Here is a 25893-nt window from a genome sequence, read left to right on the forward strand (position 1 = left end):
CTATGGTTTGGGAAGCCTCCACCAGATAGTGTTCTTAATAAAAGTGATACTCTGTGGTGTCTCTCACACCCTTACAAGGTTTCACTCAAAGTGCAAGGTACTACTCTACTCCTGGGTTATGCTACTACAAGTTCTCATCTGTTAATACCCTCTCTACCTTTTTGGAATGTCACTCGAGCTTGCTTTTCCAAATGCTTTTGCTGGTTTTTAATGCTGTATGAATAGTATACATGAAGAAAAGGGTTTCTCTTTCTCTCCAGCTGAGAAAAGCATTGAGTTCTGAATGGAATCAAAAAGCAGCTGATCAGTTTTGGGCACATGAGGCTGAGTAAGGAAACCGGGGGTTCTTCCCGCCCCCCTCCCTTTCTCCTAAGGATTAAATCGCACTTTGTAAATAAAAACGGCGTGAATGGTGCGCTAGGTCACATCCCGTCTACATCCTCGCAAGCAGTAACAATTTCTGAAAGATTTAGCACAGATATTCAGAGTTCGTGGAAGCCGTCCAGCGCACTTCTAACGGCCTGTATCTAATTTGTCATTCAAGTTGTTTCTTTTTAAATAAGGCGCAGAGGAACACGCTAATTTTAGGATGCCGGTGCTGGGCGGGGGGAGTGGGGGAAGGCGGGGAGGGGTGGTTCTCTCCCACGGAGGAGCTCTTCCCGAGGCGGCGGGCAAGGACAGGCGCGGGAAGCGCTCCCAGTGAGCGGGAAGTGATGCCCTCGGGCTGCAGCGGGTGCGGCGAGCCCCCGACAAGCCCTCTCTGCCGGCACCCGCTCGCACTTCGCCTCTACGGCGTGGTAAGCCGCTCCCTCGGGACGAGGCGGCTCAGGGAGCCATCGCTCCCTCGGTTCCGAGTCTCCCGCAGGGCCGCTGCGGGATTAGCTCCGCGCCCGCCCTGCCCTGCCGTGCCCGCAGCCCGCCCTGCCCCGGCTGCTTAAGGCCGACTCGCGGGCTCAGCTCCGGCTTAGCCCGGGACTCCTGTCCCCGCGTCCCCTCGGGGACCGCTCCCCACCTGTCCGCGGGCGCTGCCCGTGACGTCATGGAAACACCCCTTCCCCCGCCCCGCCGGCCGGGAAGGCGGGCGGGAGCGGCGGCTCCTGCGGGCGGCGGGGCGGGGGCAGCGCGGCGGCTCCTCCCGTTGGCCGGCGGGGCCGTCAGTCGAGCGCGGCGGTCCCGGCGCCGGTCCCGCTCGTGGGCGCTCCCCGGCAGTCGGAGCGAGCACTCCCGCCCGAACCGGCGCAGGTGGAGCGGCCCTTTATGGTGGCGGCTGTCGCTGCTTTCAGGCTCCGTCCTCCCTCCCTCGCTCCTGCCTGCGGGGCGCCGCTGCCCGGGGGCCATGGCGGGGGCGCCCGGCGGGCCGTAGGTGAGGAGCTCAGGTGGGTGTCCGCCGAAGGGACGGGGCGGTGTGATGGGGCGCACCCCCGGGCGGGCTGGGGCGGGGGCGGTGGCGCTGCCCTCGCTGAAGGGCCGCGGGGTGAGCCAGGCTGGGGGGCGGCGGCGGCGAACTGGGCACGCGAGGAGAGTGGCGTTTCAGCGCACGGAAAGCACCTTTCTCGCCCGGCTGGCAGCGAGGGCGCCCAGGGCTGACGGCCGGGGCTGCTGCCGGTGCAGCGCCTTCTCCCGCCTGCCCCGCCGAGCCCCTCTCCAGCCACCTCCTGTGGCCCTCGTGGTCCCCGGCCGCGCTGTCACAGCCCCACGCGGCTGTTGTGGAGCGGCAGCCAACTTAGACATCTTTCCCTGCTCCGGGAGGGTGCCGCTGACGGGGTTATTTGGCTCCTGGTGCGCTCCGTGTGGCACCGAGGTGGAGCGCATTCCGGGCGGGCTGTGACACACCGGGCTGGCGCTGCCCGGGGAGCGGTGGCTGTTCCCGGCGTGGGCTGGGACAGGTCTCCTCGCCGGCTGCGGGCTCTGGGGAATCGCCCGGCAGCCGGCTGGCTGTGAAATGGAACTTCAGAATTCTTGGAGGTGTTTGCAAAGCCGTCGCTCTCCTCTAATTCTATGTTTCTCTGTGCGCTCGTAAAATAAAATAATAATAAAAAAAGAAAAAGCCACCATTATTATTATTTTTATTTCTCCCCTGCATCTTAAAGAAAATAGGTTAATTAAATCCGTCTTCGGTTTCCAGGTTGATTTAATTTCCATTTGAGGACCAATTAAGCAATATGAGCTTTTAAATACGCCATTACTTGAAAACTGTTTGGTGTACACCTCAGTGACAGTGAAGTACTCTTCACTGAGACTTTTATTTTTACTAGGAGGATATCTGGAATGGCTAGTCTGGAACGGCATTTAATAAATGTAAGGTAATTTGTCTGCTTTACAGTTTTGTCCTAGGTCTCTAATGATGGTAACAGTGTTCTTCTTTCTGTTTTCTTGAGAAAGGACACAGGGAGTAGTTGCTTCATCCCTTGACTTTCATCGATTAATTATAGAGTTCACAATGTTTCACTCATAGAGTACAGAGCATTTTACTCTACTTAATTTCAACAGAGCTTTGTAAGCCTAGTTTGGTTATTTAAAGCATGTGTTTTCATTAACAGTTTCTGTAAAGCCATGGGTAACAAGAGTTTTCATTTTCATGAGCTTTTATTTTATTGTTGAAAATATTTTAAAAAAGGTATCTTTAAATAATACTCCCTCACCTGTATTCGCAATAGATTAAGCTAACATACTTTTCCACTGTGGCTCTTAGGTCATTTTCAAAGCAGTGGCATTCACAAGTCTTTACTATCTTTACTCTTATATTGCCTTCCCCATACATTGCTTTAGGCTGATTTATGCCCTCTCTTTTGTCATTTTGTGTAGTATCTTGGTTTGCATGCAGGAAAGGTGGGAGAGGACTTTTAGGTATTGGAGATGTTCTCTGTGTGTGCACTGGACAATTGTGGTTGTGCTGAAATTCCTAGGGTGTTCACTCAGGACAGGAAATGATGGTGGGACTCAGCTGGAGTCTGCTTGTTGCAACACTGTCTGGCTAGCTCATTCACTGTTGCAAATGTAAGTATTCTGTATTTTATACAGAACCTTATTTGTTTTTTTTTAAGTAGACATGGGCACACAGTCATAAAGAATTGGGTCTTGTTCAAACCACATCTGTTATAAACAGATGCGTGTCAGCCTAATGGCTATTCCTTCATTTGTTGCATTCTCTAGGTCTTGTTACACACTGTGGAGGAAGTAGAGTCAAACAGGGAATTTCCTGTATCTTACGGTTTCTAACTCTAAAACTGAGTTTTCAGTTGCTACAAATGGTTCTCTTAGCTACAAAATGAGAAAAGCCTTTCTATTGAAAAGTTAATTCATACACTAAGTGCTAATATGTTTTAGATTTAAACTGGATATGCTGTAAGGTGCATTTCAAAACCATGCAGTGATGAAGGAGGCAGCAGAATGAGTATGTGACTGTGCAGTCATAGGGTACTTTTATAGGTCAGAAGCAGCGTAGTATCTGTATCAGCATATTTGGATCTTATTGAATTCAATCTTACTTTACTTCAGTTAAGATTTGACTTGCCAAAGTTGCAAAGTTTTGCTGCTAAAGGGCTGAGGGGTAGATACTGTGATACACTGCAACTAATGTAGCCAAAGAAACTTCTAGGAGAATCTAATTGCTTTTTCCAGTATCAAATATCAGATAATAGGATGCAGATATTGTGACATCTGACAAACAACTATCCAGATAGGGACTAATGTGTTACCAAATTTACTTTGCTCTGCTTTTTGAGTTGCTGGATTTATGTGTCTGTCTTCTGCATTTATGGTTATGGTAAAGTGTTATACTTTATGGGACGCTGTTTTTAGGCTCCTGCAGCTATCACTTTTAAGTCATTGAATATTGTGGTTTGAAATACATGTTTCATTGCTTTAGTTTTTCATTTATCTGAAGGACAAGGAGGTTTTGTGTATGTAACATTGTCCTTTTGTGGGTATTTGTCCTTATTCTGCTAACATAAAATATATCTCTGTGTTATCTAATTACCTTAGAGCCAAGTTTTCTGTCTGCCTTCAAGGTTGAGTGATGTGGGTGTTGATGCTAATGAATATGACAGTGTGCATAAAGTTGAAGACATAATAGCTAAGAAAAGCACAGCTGTGGGTCTGACCCTGGGAGGCACGATATCTGTAACTCCTTCTCCTTTCTGTTCTAGCTCGTTGTTCATGCAAAGTTCTTGAAGATGCTTGTGACTTTCACATGGTGCATATGTTCAGAAATAGATTCCATTATATATAAAGTTATGGCATGAATGAATACAGCGTTGGAGTTGTAGTTTTGGAGCTCTGTCATCATGAAACTCATGGCCTGTTGTTGCAAGTTACCTGGGTTAAGGACTGCCCCAGCCAGGGCAGAAAACAAAAACCACGAACAAATTCTTTCTGGTTTTCTGTATTCAGCTGTCCCAGCTGAGATAATTGTTAAATGATCAGAGCTGTTGGTACTGTTGGATTTTTTTGTTTGGTTTGCGGCATTGTTTTGTTTTGTTTTTCTAAAATACAAATTCAATGGCAATTCTGGTACCTGCCTTCTTAGTAAAAGCAGTGAGGACTCTAAGAATGCTGGCTGAAACCAAGAAATGTATTTGGCCATTGCAGCTCAGCCCGTGCTGTCCTGCCTGTCTGCTGTGCCAGAAGAGCACTGACTCAGTGCAAGCTCCTTAGGGTAGAAGTCACGTGTCAGTGTGTAGCACTGAGCACAGCAGGGCTTAATCCTATTTCGGTGTCTGGGTGCTCCGTGATGTTAACCACAAAAGTAAAGAAATATAGTTGAGCTGCTTTCAATGAGGCAAGTGCTGAGCAGTTTTTGCAATGCTTGTTTGCTATTTGCTAATGATTCCCAGCGTTTGGATGAAGGCTATTCTAGACATGCCTCTTGAATTGTTTTCTGTGGAAAATACGTACTGATAAGCAAAACTTGACAGGAATCCCTGTTATGTGCAACAGGAGGGAGGAATAAGAGAGAGAACTGACTTTCATTTACCTCTAAGCCCCAAGCTGAAGTAGTGCATTGAGAATTGCTATGTGCATTTAGGTCTTAGACATATCTCTAAACTAAATAATTGTATATCTGGCTGTAAGACAGCCTAACATAAAGATAGGGGCTGCCTAATAGCGTTTGGTAAGTCACAGAAGGAAGGCTGCAATTATGATGCTTTATGTGCTTCTGTGCATTGCTTTTCAATTTCATAAGTTCAGTCTGAATTTGAAAATTCTTCCTTTGAAGTCATTGAACAACATATTAGGCAAGCTCTGCATTCCTTGTCCAACCATGAGGAGTGTATATATCTATGTTTCTAGATTTCTCACTTTCAAGTCCAGTTGTTAAATTACAAGTACTTGAACTGAACATTTCCTCTTTAGCCTTTAAGTTGTGGGGTTTTGATGCCTGAGTCATATTTCAGTTGGCAAACACAGCTGCTGCCATGTCAACATATAATTATTCCCTTCTGAACATTTTCTTTGGCACTTATGTTAACACGAGTGTGCAAACAAATCTTTCTTTCCTCTGCCTTCCACTGTAATGTAGGGATTGACAATTAAAGAGATTTTTCTTTTGATTCATCTTTCCATAACAGTAACTTTTTAAGTGATAGCTTCAGATTCTGCCTGCATGTTGGTTGAATTGAAACCTAAAAACCATGATACTATGTGGTGCTACAGTTGTCATGCAGCATCTGTATTTAGTTGCTGCTCTTAGAATGAAGACAGTAACAATACAGAATAGTGAAGGTGAGAAACCCATCCTCGTTTGTAACAGTGTTTCTAACTATTCTGTGTTTACTGTGGTGATATCTGTTGAATTTCAGCAATGATTTTTTTATTATTAATTATTATTAATAATAATAATAAAGTAATGGGCTTTCTGGCCATTTGGTGTATCCTCTGATAAATGTTTTCCGGATAGAAGTCTGAAATGTTCCCTCACTGAATGCATTCATACTCTTCCCTCATTTTAATTGCACTCAATTCCGTTATTACTGCTTGTGATGATACTGCAAAGATTCTGTTATCACAAGTGTAATCTCTTATCTGTTCTACCAGTTGCTTAGGTCATTTTTAGGTCACTAATGTGACACCACTTTTTCTCATGATTTTGGTGGGTTTTCTTAGTAGCAGCATCCACAGTTTTACTCTTCTGACTTAAGTCTGTTCCACTTTCATCTAGGTGCCAGTGAAAATGAATGAAGCTCCTGTTCCTAATGGTTCTGATACATACAGCCGTGTGGGTGTACTCCATTTGCCTCACATGTATACTTTTCTCTGCCCAGAGAGTAGATGAAATCACTGAAGAGACAATTTCTGAACAGCTTGTCAATCAGCAAAAGAACCATGTGTGCAGGAGACTTTATCCTTCTCAGTGCACAAGCCCATCTGTGTCACTATTTATTCTACTTGTTACAGAAGATTAAGTCTTGCCCTTCAAGTTTTCATGGGAGCAGAGTAGGATATAGGTCTCTGGTACTTTCTTCCATCTTGCCAGCCACATATGTTAAAAACATTCTGTTGCAATGTCTCCCTCTTCTCCAAGATAATTGCTTTGTCAGTGTGCCTAGAAAAATAGCCTTGAGGAGGAATAGAGTTACTTCATACTCCTAGTTGCTGAAGTGAAATGTACAATTCTTATTTTTACAGAACTTTTTCTGTCCTATCTTCAGTGAAAACATATGACTTTGAAACCAGTCTTGGTAAGTTTTATTGTCAAAAGGCTTCTGGTGCTGTCTCAGGCTGCAAGGCAGAACCGTGGCATCTCCCTTGAATACGATGCGGAACACATGTTGCTCATGCTGGCATCTGAGACTACATTGGCTTGCTAGAATTGTATTGCTAGAAAAAAAAAAACTTGTTTAATAGTCTTATAAAATATTGTATTCTGAAGGAGTGTGAATGATTCTATCTTTTTTTTGTGTCTTTTGCTTGTGACAAATACGAGTGCAGGGATCCCCTAGCTTTGACAGCATAAACTGTGAATTTAAGTGCAATTATTAATGAGGGGGAGGAGGAAGTTTCACTATGAACATGATGCTGTCTTGTATACCTTAAAAAAAGAAACAGCAAGCGTCAATCTTCTGTGGTACTGCTTGAATGATTTAAAATAACAATGTGTAAATCATCAGTAGCAACTGTCATCCTGAAGATGTGCAAGTGATTACTGTCTGCCTACTTGGGAGCAGATGAAGCTAACTCCAGAGGATGTGGGCTGCTGAGTCTCTACAAGTTTGTTAAGATGCCTGTGGTTAGGAGTTTGTGGTGGCTTTCTGAAGTTTACTCCCTGATACTTTGCTGCTCACCAAAGGAAGGCAGGCTGGTACTTGCTGTGTGATGGTACTTCTCACAGTTTGGTAGCTGTGTGGGGTTTTCCCCCAATTGGATGTATCTGCATTTGTGCAGCTTAGAGGCACATGAGCTCTCACTTCTTGGGAACTATGCATCAATTTAGGTAGCAGATGTTTTAAGAACTTGGTAGCCCATTTTTTTAGCAATGATTTTGCCAAGTCAAAAGAAGCAGGCCACCTAGCATGCATCAGGCTGTTTGGAGCTGGCATAATTGCTAAAAGATTGCAGGTGTTTGCTTTTTAAATAAGCAATATTGGGATAAAGAAACAAAAAAAATAAGGAAAAGGTGTTAAGACTATGCCTGAGGAGTAGACTTCTCCCTAACTTTTTTTTTTGCTAGTAAGAGTGATTATTAAGGCTCTATGGTCTACCCTGGAAACTTCTCACAACTCCATCTTTCTTGCTGTTACTGTCAAATAGGGTTAGCTGAATCACTTGGAACAGCCATGTTTAGTTTCCTTAAAAGATAACATTCTGATAATGGTTTTGTCACTTGTTAAGATATGTGACAGGACCAGAGGCAATGGGCATTGAAACACAGGAGTTTCCCTCTGAACATCATGAAGTATTTTCATCAAGGTGATTGAGCAATGGCACAGGTTGCCCAGAGATGTTTTGGAGTCTCCCTCGCTTGGAGATATTCAAAAGCTGTTGGGACATCATCCTGGGTAACCTGTTCTAGCTGACCCTGCTTGAGCGGGGGGTGAGGGGGGTGGACCAGATGTCCTCAAAAGATCCCTTCCAACTTCAACCATTCTGTGATAACTTTACTAGTATATTTTGAATCTTAGTATAGTGCAGCTCTGCTCGTCAAACTCTTAGATCTATAAATTATCTTTTAAAAACCCAGTCAGAGTTGGATTTTTTTCTGGGCTTGCCTGGGCCTTACCTAAGCCAATAAGCAACCTTGTGGTTTGGATAGAGGTCATCTTTCTTACAGCAGGGTGTTGTACAACATTACTGTAGTAGGCTTCCTAAGGAGGATTGCTGGTGTCTGTCTGAGAGAATTTGACTTTTAGAAAGAGGAGAACTAGAACTAATGGGGTTTTCTAATTTGCTGATGCTGAAGTCAAATAACAACAATATGTATATGAAGAAAGGAGAATCTAGGCTAGATCTAGTCCTGTTATTGAACTCTAGTAGCAACCATGTTAGGAAAGAAGACAATATTTCCTGTTTGTTTTTTGAATATCCAAGGATTTAGGAGTTTGTCATAACTTGGCAAGAAAGATACTGGTTTTTTAACATGTGAATTCAGTAGCTGTGCCCTTACTGGTATCAGCAAATACTATTTACTGAATAAAATGATGGGCAACAAAGATGTATCATGAACCCTCATTTGCCTACAACTGTAATATCTGTACCACTTCTAGGCTGAGGAGGCAGCCAGCTGGGTTTAGGGGAATGTTTTGCTATGTTATTCTTAACTTTCCATCCCAAAATACAGATCCACAGGAAAGGAAATCCAAAATTTGTGTGCCAAAAATGTTGAGCCAAAGTATTATAATTGATTCTTGTTTTCCTTAACTGACTGATACTGATATTTTTTACTAGGTGACATAGCTAGGAAGTAACAATTCATAGCCCTTACACTACTGCCACAGCTGCTGAATTCAGGAAGTATAAAAACCATTCATTCTTTCCTGTTTTTTTGTTTGGTTTTTATTAAGTGATATCACTGAGTTCATTTGCCGATTTCTTACTGTCTTTCAAATCTACCTATTTCAATTGCAAGACATTAAAACCAGAAGCACTTAAAACTATGATAAGTTTATAAAACTAAGGCTGACTTATTTAATATCTCCCAGTGCTTAGAGAAAACCAAATTGTTGAGGAAGGAGAACTTGCTGAGGTAGGGAACTGCAGTTGTGGATAAAATAAGTTGTTGCCTTTTAGTTGATATCCAGTTTGTTTTGTTGAAACAAGCTTTTTAACATCCTATTTCTTAGAATAAGTATACAAATGCACTGCTGAAATCATGTTTTTTCATTCACTGAATAAATATGGAACTTCATTTCAGATTCGGACATAAGAGGTTATAATTTTCCACAGGATGGCTGAATCATAGTCTTCTCTCCACATGCACACATGCACACAATTTAACAGCTTATTTTCCTATGTACAGTACTATTTTGTACTTTACTTCTTGAAGTTCAGCAGGATCAACACTTCTACTTGAAAATCAACAGCAGAGCCGTTATCAGGATATCACTTTGGTCAACGAGACTTGCTGGCTGTTTACTTGTTTTTACTTTTTTTCCCTTTTTCTTCTTTTAATGTCAGGCTTTGATAAAATGGCATATTTGATAAGGGTGACTTGTAAATTTTTTTCCTTTATTGCAGGAACACATAAGTATACAAGGTCATTTTCTTCTGCCGTGTCATGTGCATGCAGTTGTTGGTGTACTGAAGATCCCTTACAGGTGATATTACATTTTGAAGGACCAAATTTCAAGTAATGGGACTTGAATAAAAATACCATTGGGTATTTTTAAATGCATACAAAGTAATTGTTTTCATCAGAAAGGTTTAATAATTTGCTTTTAGTCCTAGTTCATTAGTTTGATAAGCTGAGCAAGGAAAATGCAACTTTCCATTTATTTCTGGTTGTATTGTCTGCCATCTCTGTTTTTAAACAAGTAGTTTCCTTAATTTCATAGTAATACAGTGGTATAACAGTGGCTGTATCTCAGTGACATGAATTGACTGAGTGTTCTCACTTGGGGAAGGGCTTGCGGGACTCGTTTAGGGTGGTAACCACTTCCTACTTGAAAAGGCTTAGGAAATCTTGGTTTCTGAGGCATGACTCAGCATTTGAAAACATCCATGTTTTTCTAACTGGGGATGCCACTTCTGTCTTGACATTTCAGACATGACAGTTCACACTGAACTACAAAACGTTCCTTGTCAAGTGAGCTTGCATTATTTACTTTAATATGACTAGAATGCATGGTTAGCATAAGCACACCCTCTGTTCATTGCCAGATGAGAATTGTTTGCTTATAGCTTTCTCAAATTAAACTCTTAAATAGTAGTTCAGTCTCCAGAGCTGTTCTACAAAAGGATCATCTTTGATTGCTGTTCTAAACTAAAAAAAAGAAAAAAAAAAGAAAAAAGTTCATCTCTTGACTATTAAAGAGATGTAATGCCTTTCTCACTGTAGACTGTCTTCTAGTACTCACATCTTGCAGAACTAGAATTCTTGAGTGTTTACCATTCTTAATATCATTGCTCAACAGTCTGCAGGTGCATTGCTACTTGATCCACCTTGTGATGGGTTACTTAAGAAGAGAGAAGGTGTAGGCTGTGCATCTGTTGTGCATTAATTTATTGACAAAATCATGTCTTCTATATTAGCCTAGCATAATGCACTTACAGCTGAGAGGAAGGGTAGTGTTTGGGGTAAGGGAACTAGGGATGAAGGGCAGGAAAACAGATTTTTTTTTTTTCTTACGTATTAGTGTACGTAACTTTAATTCTCACTTCTTATTTTGACTGACCAAACTGCTTTTTTATTTCCTTGTGCATTTCTTTGGCCCTTGAAAGTCATGAGGGTGTTTTGAGTAAATACAACCAAGTCATCTTATGAAACTCTTTTACCCAGTCTGTTAATGCCACTGAAACATTTGCATGCAAAAATGCTTTGTGAAATGTAGGAGGAGTGCAAACAAAAATTACAAGGCATAGATGGGGTAGATTTGTGCTGGGATTGACTTTGAGGAAGGGAATTATTCTGATCTCCTGCTTCCTCCTTGCACTGATATTCTGAAGCACTTGTTTCTCTGTGTCTGAGTCCCAGAACTCTTGAGAACTGCAGTTGTTGTCTTTGGAAAGGCCAGGACATGCAAAGTATTGACATCAAGTCAAGAAGAAAATATCCACAAATTTCATTTTCAGAACTGACATAGTTGAAGCTACCTATGTCTAGTTGCCTAAACATAGTTTCTGAAAAGTAGTTTCCTTGATCTACCACTTTAAAAAATTATATTCCTTAGAAAAGCCCCACAAAAACACACTAAAACTTTGTTCACAAAAGAAATACTTAAAAGTGAGTAAAGCTGAAGTAATTTCTCTTTATTAGTGGAACCTTAAGAGTATTAAGACAAGGTCAGTTTTGCAGCCCAGATTAAATCAGCGATAATAACTTTGGCAAGTGGTATATAAAGACTTCCGTGCTGAAAGTGGCTGTACTGACATATCACAGGACTGGAAGAGAATTCCTGGTTACTCAGGTTCAGTATTTGTAGTGGTCAATGCATTTGTATATTCCCTTTTTTAAAGTGACCAAGCATCATTTTAAACTTTGTCCCACTAACAAATTATTTCAAAGCTTTCCTGTTTGGACTAAAACTTTATTCCAGTATTCTGCCTAAATGTACCTACAACCAGTTAGTACACCTGAATAAAACTGGTATTTTTTCTTGGTATTTATAAAAACATCTGCATTTCATCTAAACCTTTGTAAAGCAGTACCTTTTTGTTCTGTTCATGTGAGTGAGGCTCTCTCCCCCAGTCAGTTTAGGAGTCTCGCATTTAGACTTGAAGAGATGCAGGGAATCTTGTAATGTGGGTGACTAGGTATGCTCATTTCAGGACAATATTCTGCTGTCAATCTTCCTTGCATAAACTTACATTGATCTCATGTGTGTCTTAGGTGCTCTTCTTTGTTTTCTGACCAGATTAGGTGCTGGCAGTGCCTTACACAGTGACTTTTTTTTGACGCTTCCCTGTACAGATCTGTAGGAAATGCCTTAGTTTATGTCAAGGGTAACTTTTTTTTCCTCTTTTCTTAACTTCATCAGTTTGGTCATGAGTTGATTAGACATTCACTCCGTGCATGTGAATACCTTGCTTTCCTTGTTCACTTCCAATTGTCACAGCAGTCTTACTCCTGTGGTCCTGACCTTGCCTTCAGGGCTGATGAACTGCATTTCCTGTCACTGCTTCTGTTCATATGGTTCCTCTCACCTGGTGTTCTAGTTGTTTAATGCATCAGAGGTGCCTGTATACTTTTTGTCAGCAGCAACTTTTACTAGACATCTCAATTCCCTTGCCACTAGTAGGACTGTTAAATAAAACTAGCCCCAAGGTAATTCCTGGCAACCTCTTCTGGTGATCCCTGTCCAGCCTGATAATTGTTTTTATTGTCTTCTGTGGCCAGTTGATCACTTTGCAGTTCTTCTACCAAAAAGGACCATTACTAGGTTTTTTTAATGCAGCTGTTGTCAGGTCCAGATAAGATCTAAGATTTCTTGTCTGTTTTTATTTTTTTTTTTTTTGTAAAAAATAACTCTTACTATTGACTATGTGTTAATGATTGTAGTAGGGCTGATTTCTTTCTATTTTTTCCCCCTCATCTTTAGCTCTAAAGACAGATATTCTGTTTGCTCTCCTGTCGTCATAGAGTACCTCCCACTGGTTTTTTGGTCTGCTTTAGAAGTATAGACTAGAGTTTTTAAATTTTTCTATTGACTAGAGGTGAAGTAGGCATAATAACTTGAGAGTGCATGGAAGTTTTATTTGCAACTCTATATGCAATTTAATCTGCCTTTTCTTGCAGAAATCTGTAGTGGTTTCATGTGGTTTTCTCCATATGTGCTCAAGAAGCTGTTCCCTGTGATTCTGTGCTGGTTTTGATGGTTTCCAGGTCTGTTTCATAGAAGACATCCTGTCTTTCTTTCTTTACTAAGAAATTTTCACTTCCAGGTTACTACTTCACATAGTTTCTTTGAAGTGTTGAAGAACTCTTTTTTTTTAATATCTTTTAAATCAAATTTTTTGAAAGCTATAACTTTATTCCTGTACTTTGACATACAAGATGCAACTTCTTGAATCAAATTCTTCCCTGCCTTTTGGGGAGGTGTGGGGAAGCTATTTACCTCGTTGGGCCTATTTCATCTTTCAAGTTGTCTACTGCATGCAGCATCCCATGAGGCATTTCCAGATTTGTTTCTGCACATCTAATGAAGCAGCAGCTCAGCATTTTCAATTTAGACAGTCTGAACTCCTCAATCTACCTGACTACTTAAACTTCGCTTGAATCAGAAGCTAATCTTCCGTAATGCCCAACTCACTGTGATGTTTTTTGTTCTAATAAAATAAAGCCTGTAGCAAGGCTGGTTTCTTTGAATCTGCTGCAGACTCTGAGCAACGCTGTGCTTTTTTGGTGTTGTTCGGGTTTTTTGTTTGGTTGGTTTTTTGGTTTTTTTTTGTTTGTTTTTTTTTTTTTTTTACTTAGCTTCTATTAGGTCTTTTGCAGTGATGGGGGGAGTTTTGTGGGGATTTTTGGTGGTTTTTTGTTTGTTTGTTTTGTGGTTTGTTTTTTATTTTTTTTATTGTATCACAATTATGTACTATTCCAACTTCTACTGGCTTGAATAGTGTGTGAACTTGTCTGAATAGTGTGTGCATTTCAATATATGTTTTAGCCATTCAGATGCTGTTGTCCCCGTGATATTTAATCTTGTATTTAATTCAAGTTCATTAGTTTTGCAGTGGAGGCCTCCTTTTTTTTTTTTTTTTTTTGTATGTACACAAATACTTTAGAATGTTTTATCTGGTCATGCCTGTTTATCAGGGCAGACTACTCGTCTGACTGAACCCTCTTCTCATCTGTGTTAATACTTTCAGCCCTTTATCAAACGATCAGAGATAAGAGTCCTTCTTGGTCACATTCTCTTTTCCTTTGCTTGTGCAGCAAGGTTAGATGTGAAGATTGCATGGGTGCCCAACAACTTCTCATTTTCATCCGTAAATCCCTTTCTGGGTGTGTCACCTTGTCCTTGGTCAATGTCCTTGTCTCATAATTGAGAGTCCTTGAGCAGGAGAGGCCTGCTGAGTGACTCTGAATGCTGTAGTCTTTCACCCATCCTTCTCTCTCCTCATTATTTTAATGCCTCTTTATCAACACACTTGAGATATAGCTGGATCAATTGTTTGATGTCCTGCCATATAAATAACCTCTAGATTCTGTCTCTCTGCCTTCTGTTCTTAGTAACCTTGAACACCTAGATAGAATATAGTTTCAAGTCAGCAGGGAAATACATGAAGTGCAAGGGAGAAAAGGCAATATATATGAATCATTTGCTTGGATTGTGAAAGTATTCACTTAAATGTGATTTTATATATTCTATAAACATAAAAAACCCTTAAGTTGTATTTAAGTGAATATACATATTTAACTGAAAATATTTATATGTAACTCCCCCAAAAGTCACACATATAGTAGAAGTAGTAGCTGTTGCCAAGGTTTTTCAGGAGCTATTGCTGCAGCTGAGGCAAATTTACAGGTCACCACATGTAGAGAAAAACATCTGGTAAATAAATTCTGAAATTTGTAGACATTGTTACTCGCCACATCTATTTGTTTGTTTGGGGTTTTTTGTGCAGGAAAACTTCTCTGCATAAACTTACTGTGATTAAGTTGCAGCTTCTGCATGATGGCATTTATTTATTCTGGTGGATGTTATATATTTACTCTGATGGATCTTATTGTTTTAACGTAATTTCTTTTGAATTAATGCTTCTGTGACAGTTTAGTGAACATTTAGGCCTCAATTGTCCTGACCTGAGGCTGATACTGCTTCTTTTTTTTGTGGATTTCTGGGTATACACATGACTCTAAGAGGGGAAGAAGGAGTTATACTTAGATAGGTGTCCTAATTTTGGAGAGGAAAGCAAAATCTTTCTAATATTATGGGTGGCAAGAAAACAAATCACCTTTTTCTGGTATCTTTTCTCTCCTGCTAATCTCCAGATCCAGATTTCGTACCATTATGTGACTATCCACTGTAGCTGCATGCTTTCTTTCCCAGATTAATGCCATAGTTGCTTTGGCTGATCTCCACTGTTCTTCCATCCTGTCACCTGTGTGGGTTTTTCTGCTGATTTCATAAAGGGCAGCATGTGCAACTTACATACTGATTTTAAATGTGGGGAGAGGGTGAGAGGCTGTTTGGTGCTCGAGACTTGTGCAGCCCCAGTTGCCTGCCCTGCCTCTGTCTGGTTGCTGCTGCTCGAGAGTGGAACAGTTGAACTCAGAAGGACTGCATGGAGTTCTGGGGCACTCAGCTCTGATTCTTGATCGTTAAACACATAGCTGTGAGATTATCCATGGTACCTGCATGATGCTTTGTATATTTTGGGGTATTTTTTTAAACATTCATCTGTACTAAATAGTCTGTTGTGATTGGCAGAATTTTAAAATAAAAATACCTTCTGTTAGAGTAATAGTTCTAGTTAGTGCTTCCAGTACTTATCCCTATTTTTTATGCTCTTTATCTACACTTCAGACTGTTACTTCAGAAAGAAAAATCTTCATGGCAATGACTGTCATGATTTTGTGCTTTATCAGAAGTTGGTAAATGAAGTCTGTGCCTGCACTGACTGTAGGGAGCCTTTCTGTTGTGAGGCAGCTCAGCTAGCAGTAGAGTATGGATGTCCCCGTGCAGAACATGCATGTCAGGAGGCTTGCTTTAAAATCTCTCGTAAGCAACAAACAGACATAGTTCCTTTGACCTGTTTTCTCCAGGCTGATCTGCACCTCAGAAATGGTGGGTCAGAGAGCAGAGCTGTGGCATACTACCTTTGGTCTTGTTTAGTGTAGTAGGTACTTCTTGGCAACCCTCCAGTTGGTCCTCGTGTAGTGCATGCACAGCTCTAACACAGTCAGACCTCTGGAGCCTTACAGCTAAAGAGATGGGCCAGGTATTGTTGCATTTGGTAATTCATATGATCTGATAAGTATTTTCTTTTCTATAAGTAACATTATTCTTCTTTTCCCTACTCACCAAAGACAGGGATGAAGAAGATCATACCTCTTAACTTTTAAGAGTTCAGCTCAGTAAAGAAGAGAGAAGAGGATGGATGAAGCCAGAGAAAGAATAGGTAGAGGGCTAGGTCATGGGTTTTGGGGGAGGGAAGAGAGTTTTGGAGTTATGGCCTGAGGGAATGACTTATTGCAGAAGTGGCTACTTTTTCTTTTAATTTAATTCCATGAACTGTAGATAAATCGTAGTGCTTTAATTACATAATGACCTCTAAAATGAAGGTGAACGGGAATGCTGAATCTGTAGAACACGTTTCTAACTGTCAGCCAAATTTTCTGCTTGAAACCCCTTATCAACTCAGAGAGGGAAAATGAAGCCTGCCATATTGAACTCTTTCTTAAACTTTCTGAAATCCTTATTGGGTATAAGAAGGCAGAAGAGAGAATTCGCTTCATGCCTTTATCAGAGTGCTGCAGTCTCTGCTGCCATAGCAGATTTTGGACCACCTCGTGTATGTTATGCCAGTACAATGGTTGCAGGAAAGGGTCAGGCTGCATGTGTGTGCAGACTTGCTCCTCCTCTTCCTCCCCTGTGGTGCCTATCTGGGTGGCATAGCAAGAAGTGTGTGGGTACCAGGGCAGCTTGCCGGTAAAGGCAACATCTTGACTGCAAGCATGGGGCAAGCGAGATTTACAGTCTGGTAATAAAGCAACAAAATGACTTGGTTTGAAAAGGTGCAGGTATGCATGCTTCCATCGCCTGCTGTAACTGGAACCAGAGTAGTGGAATAGGGAGGCAGTTGGTGTCTTGAAAAACAGGAGTTCTCAATGAGTGTTGGAGACTCTAATGTAATCATCCTAATGGTTTGCTTCCTGCTTTGCTGTAGTAACGCCACTGTGTATGCCTGTGTGGTTTTATTAACAAAAAGGTTTTTTCCCTCCTTGAAAGACAGAAAAGCTGAGGGGGAGCTGCTAAATTCTGAAAGCTATATTTAGCTCGGAGCAATTAAAGCTAGCACTGCATAATAACACTTGAGACTAGCTCATCCATCATGCAAACTGTAAGATTTTAATGTTTGGTTTCAGTCAGACTTGACATTGCTGTTAGCTTTTGCTTACATTCATTAAACTCTGCTTTTTAGAAGGTGTGTCTGTTGTACGTTGTTTTGGACAAGTTACCTGCTTTCTTACTAGTCCATGCTACTTTGTTCCTAGTTCCATTTTCAGTGTAAACCACCATAATCCTATGTTGCTTTCAAAAGGGATAGTTCTACTCTACCCTACTCTCCTATAGGCAGCTGCCTGGTTTGTTCTTTTCATCATCTTTATTCTTGCAGCATGTTCATGCAGTGAAATGACTCTGAAAACATTATTGCTAAAAATCTGGCTTTTTTCCTCTTTAGTTATTAATTCGATTAATTTTCCACTCTCATTTCACTATGTAGTCATGTTGCTACTGGTTTTAGTAGAAGTTGCTGTGGAAATAAATTGCTAACTTTGAGAAGGGAGAGAATTGGGTGGTTCCTTCCCAAGGGCCCAGCTGTGTTTGATGCAGACTTAAACCACATTGCACTCTATTGCGAGATTAGGTCTTTGTTACACTCCTGGTAGGCTCTTCCAGAAATTTGTAGCTTCTTTAGGACTAATACAGTACAAACCAGCCTAATTAATTGCTATAAAGTTATTAAAAGGTCAGTTACTGCATGTTCATTCTTTTTTTTCCTTGGGTACCAAATAATTAATTTTCTCAGTTCTGGATTAAATAACATCTGGATTAAATAACATCTCTCTATGATGCTCACATGAGCTGTAGTCACCCACTGTCAGATATGTTTATTGTTCAATTTATCCTTCTATTCCAGTGCATCAGGCTCTAGAATTCTTCTAATGTCTACTGTTTGTGAGTATGTCTGTACAAGTGCAGATTATTTTTCGTTACACAGACACACAAAAAAGTTATAAATCAATCAACAGTGCAGTTAAGCTGATCTCGATTTCCCAAATGATTTTAGAATATATGTACCTGTATTGCAAAATATTCAGAAACAATATCACATGACTGCTTCTCAATGCTCACTGTCAGAATACATCACTGCAGTACAATGTTTTGGGGAGAAACTGGGAACATGGGACCTTTTTTGGACCTGCAAATTGTGGAGAAAATTTCATTCTAGAAGAAGGAAAACTCGCTGTCTGTGCAAAAATGTGGAAAGATTGTGAAAGAACAAAGTCATCCGTTGTCTTTGTGGAGTGACTGAGTGGTTGATACATCAACAGATATCTGAGACTTCTCAGATACCATTAGAAACATTTTTCAGACTTAAGGCTCCTGCATTTGGCTTGTCCTGAGTGGCATGCAGTTTGTGAATTCTGCTATTGTGAAGACAATATTGAAGTCTTACAGAGGGCGCTGCATAATAAAGTGGAAAATTCTAGATCTTGTTTTGGGTGACTCATAGCTAAATAAAGGCTTTGAGATTGAAATGGTGGAAATGGCAAGTCTCCTGTCCTGTCCCTTGACCCATGGAGTTGTTGCATAAGGTCTGACCTCGTGGGCTGTGCTGAAAAGCTCAGTTATTTTTCTTGGGTTTTGGGGGATATTTTTTCATTAGGCTATCACTTGTTTTGGAAGTTAGCACAGAACTGCTGATGGCCTCGTGTCCCCAGTGGGGGATGCTTAGGTCGTGTTTCCTTACATCTGTCATTTTCCTTTAGGGTCCTTTTAGGGTCCCTGTTACTTCAGTATATGTAATATACTCCTAATAACTAAGATAATTATTTGTAATATATATATATCAAATTATTTTTCCTGTTTCTCTTACATTGTTGATGCCAATAGCACAGAGAATTAAAGGTGCTATTCTTCAGGTCTAGTAATTTGGTTTGTTTTTTTTTTTTTGCAAAGGCTTTTTATAAGGTTAATCTGTTGCCTTACCCCTGAGATATTTTTAATATATGATTTGTTGTAAGTTTCAAATGTAGAACAGCTTAATTTTTGAGTTACTGGGAAAAATGCCAGCCACAGATTTGGAAGAGTCTGAGTAATAAAATCATAAAGCTGGTTCATCACTCAAATATGTTATTATTTCAGCTGCCTCTGCCCACTGCATGCTCCTACAGGCTAAAATGTCAATAGGCTCTTATATTAATAGCTATTTTAGGACTCTAATATTAAAAGGTTGTAAAAATGAAGGAACCTTAGATTAAACTAAAATATCAAAATTAACACATCGATTGCTCTTTCTTACTCTAGTTTAAAAAATGTTCTCCCTTAATATTTGGACTACTTAAAAATGCACAAGTTCATGTGTTAAATAATCCTAAAGTTAAATCACAAATTTAGACTCCAAACCAGCTGGGGATGGTGGCATTTTAGGAACTTAACAAATAGAAGAACCAAGAAATTGAGTGTAAATGTGAAATTAGAAAATATTAAATGTAGACAACCAATAGGAGAAGGCAAAAGCATTGCTTAAAACTCCGAGTTGAAAACAGGAAATCCTTTTCCCTTGGAAAATATGCTAACACTGTAAGAATAATATTAAATAAGGGTAGTAATGTCAATTCAAGAAAGGCAGAAGCATTTATTTTCATTCCTGAAATGAAACTGTAGTCTATGACAGCATGTAGAAATAATAGCTAAGGAAAAAAAGTTAAATTGTAACAGTAATCTAGATTCAAAACTGTTATCACAAATAACTTGAGGAATTCTGTTTCTCCTATTGATTTTGAAGAAAGATGAGGAAAGCAGCAGAGGAAGTTTAATGATATGCTAGGTTTTATAAATTGTATATGGTACCCAGACACTGGTTTGTCCGGTATCAATTGCTTCTAGGCTTTTGGAAGGATTATCATCATGTTGATATGGGAACTGACTCAGTATAATAGAAACTCAAATCTAATAATTGGAAAGGTTACCCATACATTCTATGAGTATAAAGGCAGCCTAAACCACTGTTCCTTTTTAGCTCAAACTGAACACATTAAAGTGTGTCATAAGCAGTTTCTGTTTGGTAGTGTTCATGTTGTACAGAGAAGTCCTGCAGGCTGCCAAAACTGTAAAATTGGATTGTCTTCAGAAAAAGTGCATTTGACTAATGGTCAAAACTGTGTGTTAGTTGCTTCAAAGCAACAAGTTTGTCAAAGAGTAGTACCCCTGGTATCTATTTCTATGCAGGATTCTTCTTTCTTGTTTTGTGCTGTCAAGATGTTTGGGTGAGTTCCCCACAGCCTCAGTAGAGTTACACATGTGTGCAGAGTTCTGGATCCTTGGGGCAAGAAAGATTTCTGTTATGAAATGCATTGATCTGTTAGTGTGTTATTAGACTAAAATTCAGGTTTCTTACTTGTATGGGAGAATGTGGCTAACTCGGACTTCTAATACGTATCTTGCAGAAAGCTGTAGATGTTGTTGTATTTCAGGGAAATATTTTGGGATGGTGGAACACATAAAAAACTAGGTAGAAAATTTTTCAGATATTCCTATATTGTACTTATCTCCCTCATGCTTCCAAGGTATGAAAAGACAATGCAGCAGGAAGTGTATTTCTCATCTGATTTTTGCTTGTTTTTCAGATCCGACGCAAGACTCATGTGAGCTTGCCACATCTCGCCTAATGGAATTGCTCATACTTTCACTTCTGTAAAAGAAGAAGATACTTAGATTTTTTTCCTGGTTGGCACTGAGCCTACCTACTCACTGTAAGTCAGTCTTTCTTGTCTCATGGATATGTTGCCCTTCCTATAGGAAAGCAGAGGTTAAATTGGTGTGGAGCCTGTTTTAGCCTAGAGGGAACATCATCAAAGAAGCTGTGTAAGAAGCTTCTTGCTATGAAGAATTGCTCAGTCAGTGGAGAATGGGAGAGGACTGTAGTATAGCTGGCAAAGAGGCAGCACCTCAGTCCTCTTTTGGGATAATACATTGTACTTAATTTTATGTCTAAAGGAACTGAAGGATGTATCAAAGAAATGGAACAGGTAAAGCGGACGTGGTGCTAATGTAACCTTTTATTCTGCTGAGATAAGAGTAAATGTTCAAAAATACCTCAAAGGTGTGTTACATTTGTGGTAACTGGGAAAAAAAATACCATTTGTTGGATTGTATGATGTTTGGGTTCCCTTCAGCCTTAGGCTTTGGAGTTTCCACTGATCACTCACTAGGTCAGAAGGAGGACTTTCACCCATGGCACAATTGGACTCTGTGGTTTGTGTCTCATTCTGAAATGCTCTTTATAGTCTGCAGCCAAAGATAGGACTTTGGCAAGGTTGAGATTATGTTATCGGTGACATTGAAAAACTTCTTGTGTTGCTGGTGGAGTTTTTGCCTGAATGTTCACTAGTTGTGAGATTTATCATTAGGAGGAAATTCTGTCCCAAATCACATTTCCAGTCATGGCACTTGTGCATTTTATCTTCTCTAATAGTATGTAAATATAGTCACAGTGCATTCTGAATACTTAACAATTTCTCTTTTGGTGTAGGGACATTGATAATGCGTTTGAACTTCCTGACCAGCTGCTTGTGCTGCATTTTAACTTTATGTATGTATATGTGTGTGTATATATATATATTTATATGTGTGTTTTCTTGGCCTTTTAAATGTGTAGGCATTAGATTAGTATTTTAGGGCACATAGGACAGGTAGGATGTTGTAGGCCTTACATGCATATAATTTATGCATTTGCTTGCAGTTGTGGAAGGCTGGATATTCTGAACTGTGCACTTCTTACAGTCCTATATATAAACTAATGTTTTGAAATCTGTCTTAACAGGCTTACATGGATCTTACACTTGTAAACCAGAATATAGCATTGCTGTTCTGCACTAATTTCCTATTATACTTGCATCTGTGTTTGTGTAGGCTTAATCACTACTTTAAGCTTGGTGAATTTTTAGGCTAGATCTTTCAGTTCTGCTTGTGAGAGTGTAAAAGGTGTCACTAAATGTATGTTGCTCAGTAGGAACTTGCTTTCCTCTGGAAAGCTGGAGGATGAGTCATGGAAACTGAAGTAGGTAGCAGGCACGAGGGTTGAATCTTTGCTAGAAGTATGTGGATACTGGAAAGCACATTAACAGCCGTGTATGTTTTCAGCTTCTATAAATTAGAAACTGAAAAGGTGTCAGAGGAGAGAAAGGAGTGGAAAATACTTCTGCATGGTTTATTTTTTTTGGTAGGTACTGCTGTACTGCTCCAGTGGGAGGTGCCCAGTTGCTATAGCATCCTGTGAAGATAGAGGTGTTTATCAGTACTATTAGAAAATAGTTAGCTGATAATGTTGGGAAGCTTTATGTTTAAGTAGCAAACCAATGTTTCATGATTGCCTAATGACTTTCAAAAAGTTTCAGTATGTGGCAGAAATGAATGTAGACCTGCCCCACCCCAGTGTGCAACACATGGCAATTTTATTTACTGAGGGGGTTCCTGTGGAACAGATATGTTTGTGACTTCGTGTGAAGTCATGCAGGAAACCTGTGAAAAACTCTGGGCAAGACCTCATTTTGCTTATCCTAATCTTTTCAGTGCAAGAGCGTGCTCCATTGAAAGACAACTTTGATAGTTGCTGAAAGGAAGGGTGGTAGATTTACAGGGATACAAAACAAACAAGAGTTTGAACAGTTACAAAAAGGGAATTCTTCATGGTTCCTCTAATATCTGTAGCAGAAGGCTGCAATGAGAACTAGGATTTATCTTAACAATAATATTTTCATTCTGACATAGTACAATATTGTTGGCATATGCTCTTGGAATGCATTAATACTTTGTAATACCTTTTTATTTTAAGATATATTAATTGTCTGGCTCTGTATTTTTGAAAATGGAAAGAAACAGTACCTGGTGCTCAAAGTGAATTCACTTTTAAGTGAAGTTATCTTAAATTCATTTTCATAAACTTGAAAACTAAATCTATAGCTGTTATAGAAGCAGCTGCCATGTATTACTGAGCCTTCAGAGGAATTCTTTACTGCTCTTTTGAACATAGGAAAATATAGTGAAGGAAGTGATCCTTATTCCTTAATCCTCATAAATTGCATTAAAGAAATTTCATGGAACCCCTGTGTATTACTTCGTTGGTATTTTCTCTTAGTTTTGCCAACCTAAAATTCCAAGCTGAATTCTTCAATACAAATATTGTGTAAGTTGGTGGCTTTTTTTTTTTGTTTTATCTCACTTGTGAAAAGTATTTAATTTTACTTTGTAACCTGAACAGATTATGTTAAGAATATTGGCAGCTTGACATTGTCTGCTGGCTCTTTACTAATAGTCTTATAGGAAAAAGTCTTTATACAGAACTAAATTCTGTGTTAAAATGTCATTCAGTACTTCCTTCGAAGAAAAAGGAGGTGAAGTCTTAGTGTTCATATGGTGGTAAATGCAAAAATAACCCATGTACACAACTCTAACTCTTCTTTGTGTACAGCTCATGACTATGAATTTAAGCCACTTCTCTTAGATCAATTCCAAAGTGTTTCTTTTGGAATTAGCTATGAATAGTTGGACTAACTTGTTCAATGTTTAGTAGCACAGGTAGATGTCCTGCAAAAAAAAAAAAATGGAGAAGGGAAGAAAAACAGTGTTTGTTAACTTACTGTTTTACTAGTTGCTATTGAAACAAGATATTTTTGTGTTATTGTTTAAGAACAAAATAAGCTATACATCTGAGCATCTGTGGAAGGGAAGGGTGAAGAAGGATAAACTACCTCATGGAAGAATGATTTGTATTTTTTTAGTTTTAGTCACAGATACTTTGTTCTAAAACAGATAATACCTGCTTAGGCAGAGGAGCTGTTTGAAACAAGTGGACTGCTGTTAAAGCAGGACTTTATTTTGTAATCATGTTAAATTATGATTACAGAATAAAGTAATTTTTAGGATTTGTTTCAGTAGAAAATAAATGTTTGTGAAATTATGAAAAGGTGGATCAAATATACAGGCACATTTTCATTCATACAGCATTATAAATCAGTCATAGTTTAAATGTATCTTTTTAGGGCAAGTTGTTGCTTGTAAATGCCAAATGTGTCAGGCTGATGTTTGACTTGAAGTGGTGTGACAAGGCTGTGAACTCCTCAACCCAGTGGTGTTCCCCCTGTGGCTATTCAAGGCCACAGACTATTCTGCCTGCATTAGGGGCACAGTGGGTCTCAGGCATGGAAATGCAGGTCTTTATAGTAGTTACTGCTTCCTGCTTTGGGAGAGACTATGAACTTAAGTGCTTGAAATAGGTAATTAGCATAGCCAAAAGTAACTTAGATCATGAGCCTTGCCTCCTGTTATTCAAACTTGTTATTCCTTATGCTTATATGCAGAGAAAAGTAGCAACTGCTGTGTGTCGGGTTGTTCCAGAGACAGTCAGGTGGGTCACCCTTCATTTCAGTGATGGGAACAAGTTGCCTTCTTACTGACATTACAGTGAGGATTTTACAAAGTGAGATTCTGCATTTCGCTCACAGAAAGTGATGCAGATAGTCCAGATTCTTACCACTGAAAATGTTTTCATCGCACCCTCACTGAGCAGAAGCACACACTTTTCATCTGGAGATCATGAGCTCGGTCTGTTGATGTACCTAATTTTTGTGCTTGAAGAAGCCGTAAAAACTTGCTCCTTGTTTTAAGAGTAGCTCTAAGAGACCATTTCTGTCTTTCAATATATGTTGGAAAGTGTGCTTCAGTCAGCCTTATCTTTCTTAGAAAAGACTGGATATCTTTTCCTGTCTTTGCCTTTGTAAATTCTGGTAAATCCTTAATTTGACCACCAGGTGAAGAATAAAAATAATGCTTCAGATACATCAGAAGGCAGAAGATTTGTCACATTTCAAGGATGGCCTTAGAAGTTCATTCATGAAGAGAAACAGTTGTATAGCTTCAGGACCCCTCACTTTCCAGTTGTGCAACAGCAAAGGTTTGTGTGCAAGCTAATTGCAGGAGAGCTGAAGAGATGGTTGCAGTTGTTGGTGAACTCCTCTGATATGGTAATGAGGATGTGTGGCTGAATCTCCAATCCTAGCATGTGTAATAGTGAATGTGGTGTGTTTTGGTCTCTAGTGACTCCTTTGCTCATTCACTGACTACTAGTATAAATGCTTTACACTCCCATTTCCTTTTGGAAAAGGTCATATGCTTGTTTTAATTCATAAGGCAGGTTCTTGTAGCACTAGGTATTTGAAGAAGAAATGAAAATTACATTGTTATTTTAGGCTGGAAGAAACCTCCTACTAAGCAGAAAATACTGTGATTATTAAAGTAGTTATTTCTCAAGGAGAAATAAAGATTACTTTTTAAAGACTGAGTAAAATGTTAACAGTATCATTTATTTTGAGCCATCTGTGTAAAGTTCACAATCAGTGGGCTTCTGTATTAATACATTTTAATCTTGTTTTATCCTCGTGTTCTTGTCCAAGCATGTAATCCATTGTGGATTTCTTTTGGTTGCACTTCTTATCAAGGCATATATGAGGGATGAAAAATGGTCAAACCTAACCAAGGACAACTATCCGTAGTGATTAACAAACAGAGATGTGTTTATGAAAATGTAACATTTGCAGTATTTATTTAATGACTTGTTTACACTTGCTGACTTTATTCATGTCTTACACACAAAACAAAATATCTGTTGTGGACACACATGCCTTTTAGTTACAAAACCATAGCAAGAACTTTTCAGAAGAAAAATATATTCTCAGGCCAACTGAAGTTATATTGCAAGAACTAGAAGATCCTGACAGAAAACTGGGAAAAGTCTTATCTGATAGGGAGTTAAACATGCAAGCTGCTAACTTGCAGATGCAATAGTGAGCAC

At 39.7% G+C, this 25893-nt stretch overlaps 1 protein-coding gene across 8 annotated transcripts in view; it reads left to right on the forward strand.

The window, feature by feature from the left end:
- Positions 1 to 608: 608 nt before the first annotated feature.
- OSBPL3 (oxysterol binding protein like 3) overlaps positions 609 to 25893 on the forward strand; it is a 94697-nt gene continuing 69412 nt past the window's right edge. For 3 of the 8 annotated variants that reach the window (XM_051774913.1, XM_051774911.1, XM_051774919.1), the window contains exons 1-3: positions 1141 to 1376; positions 9673 to 9752; positions 20672 to 20797. The gene's annotated coding sequence lies outside the window, so the exon portion shown is untranslated. Of the gene's footprint in view, positions 798 to 1140; positions 1377 to 6627; positions 6681 to 9672; positions 9753 to 20671; positions 20798 to 25893 lie in introns of those variants that run through there. The other 5 variants (XM_051774916.1, XM_051774914.1, XM_051774918.1 and 2 more) reach the window with 5 other exon arrangements.

Source organism: Manacus candei, unplaced genomic scaffold (genome assembly GCF_025592945.1).
Source record: "Manacus candei isolate 608988 ecotype Guabito, Panama unplaced genomic scaffold, ASM2559294v1 h1tg000237l, whole genome shotgun sequence".
NCBI lineage: Eukaryota > Metazoa > Chordata > Aves > Passeriformes > Pipridae > Manacus > Manacus candei.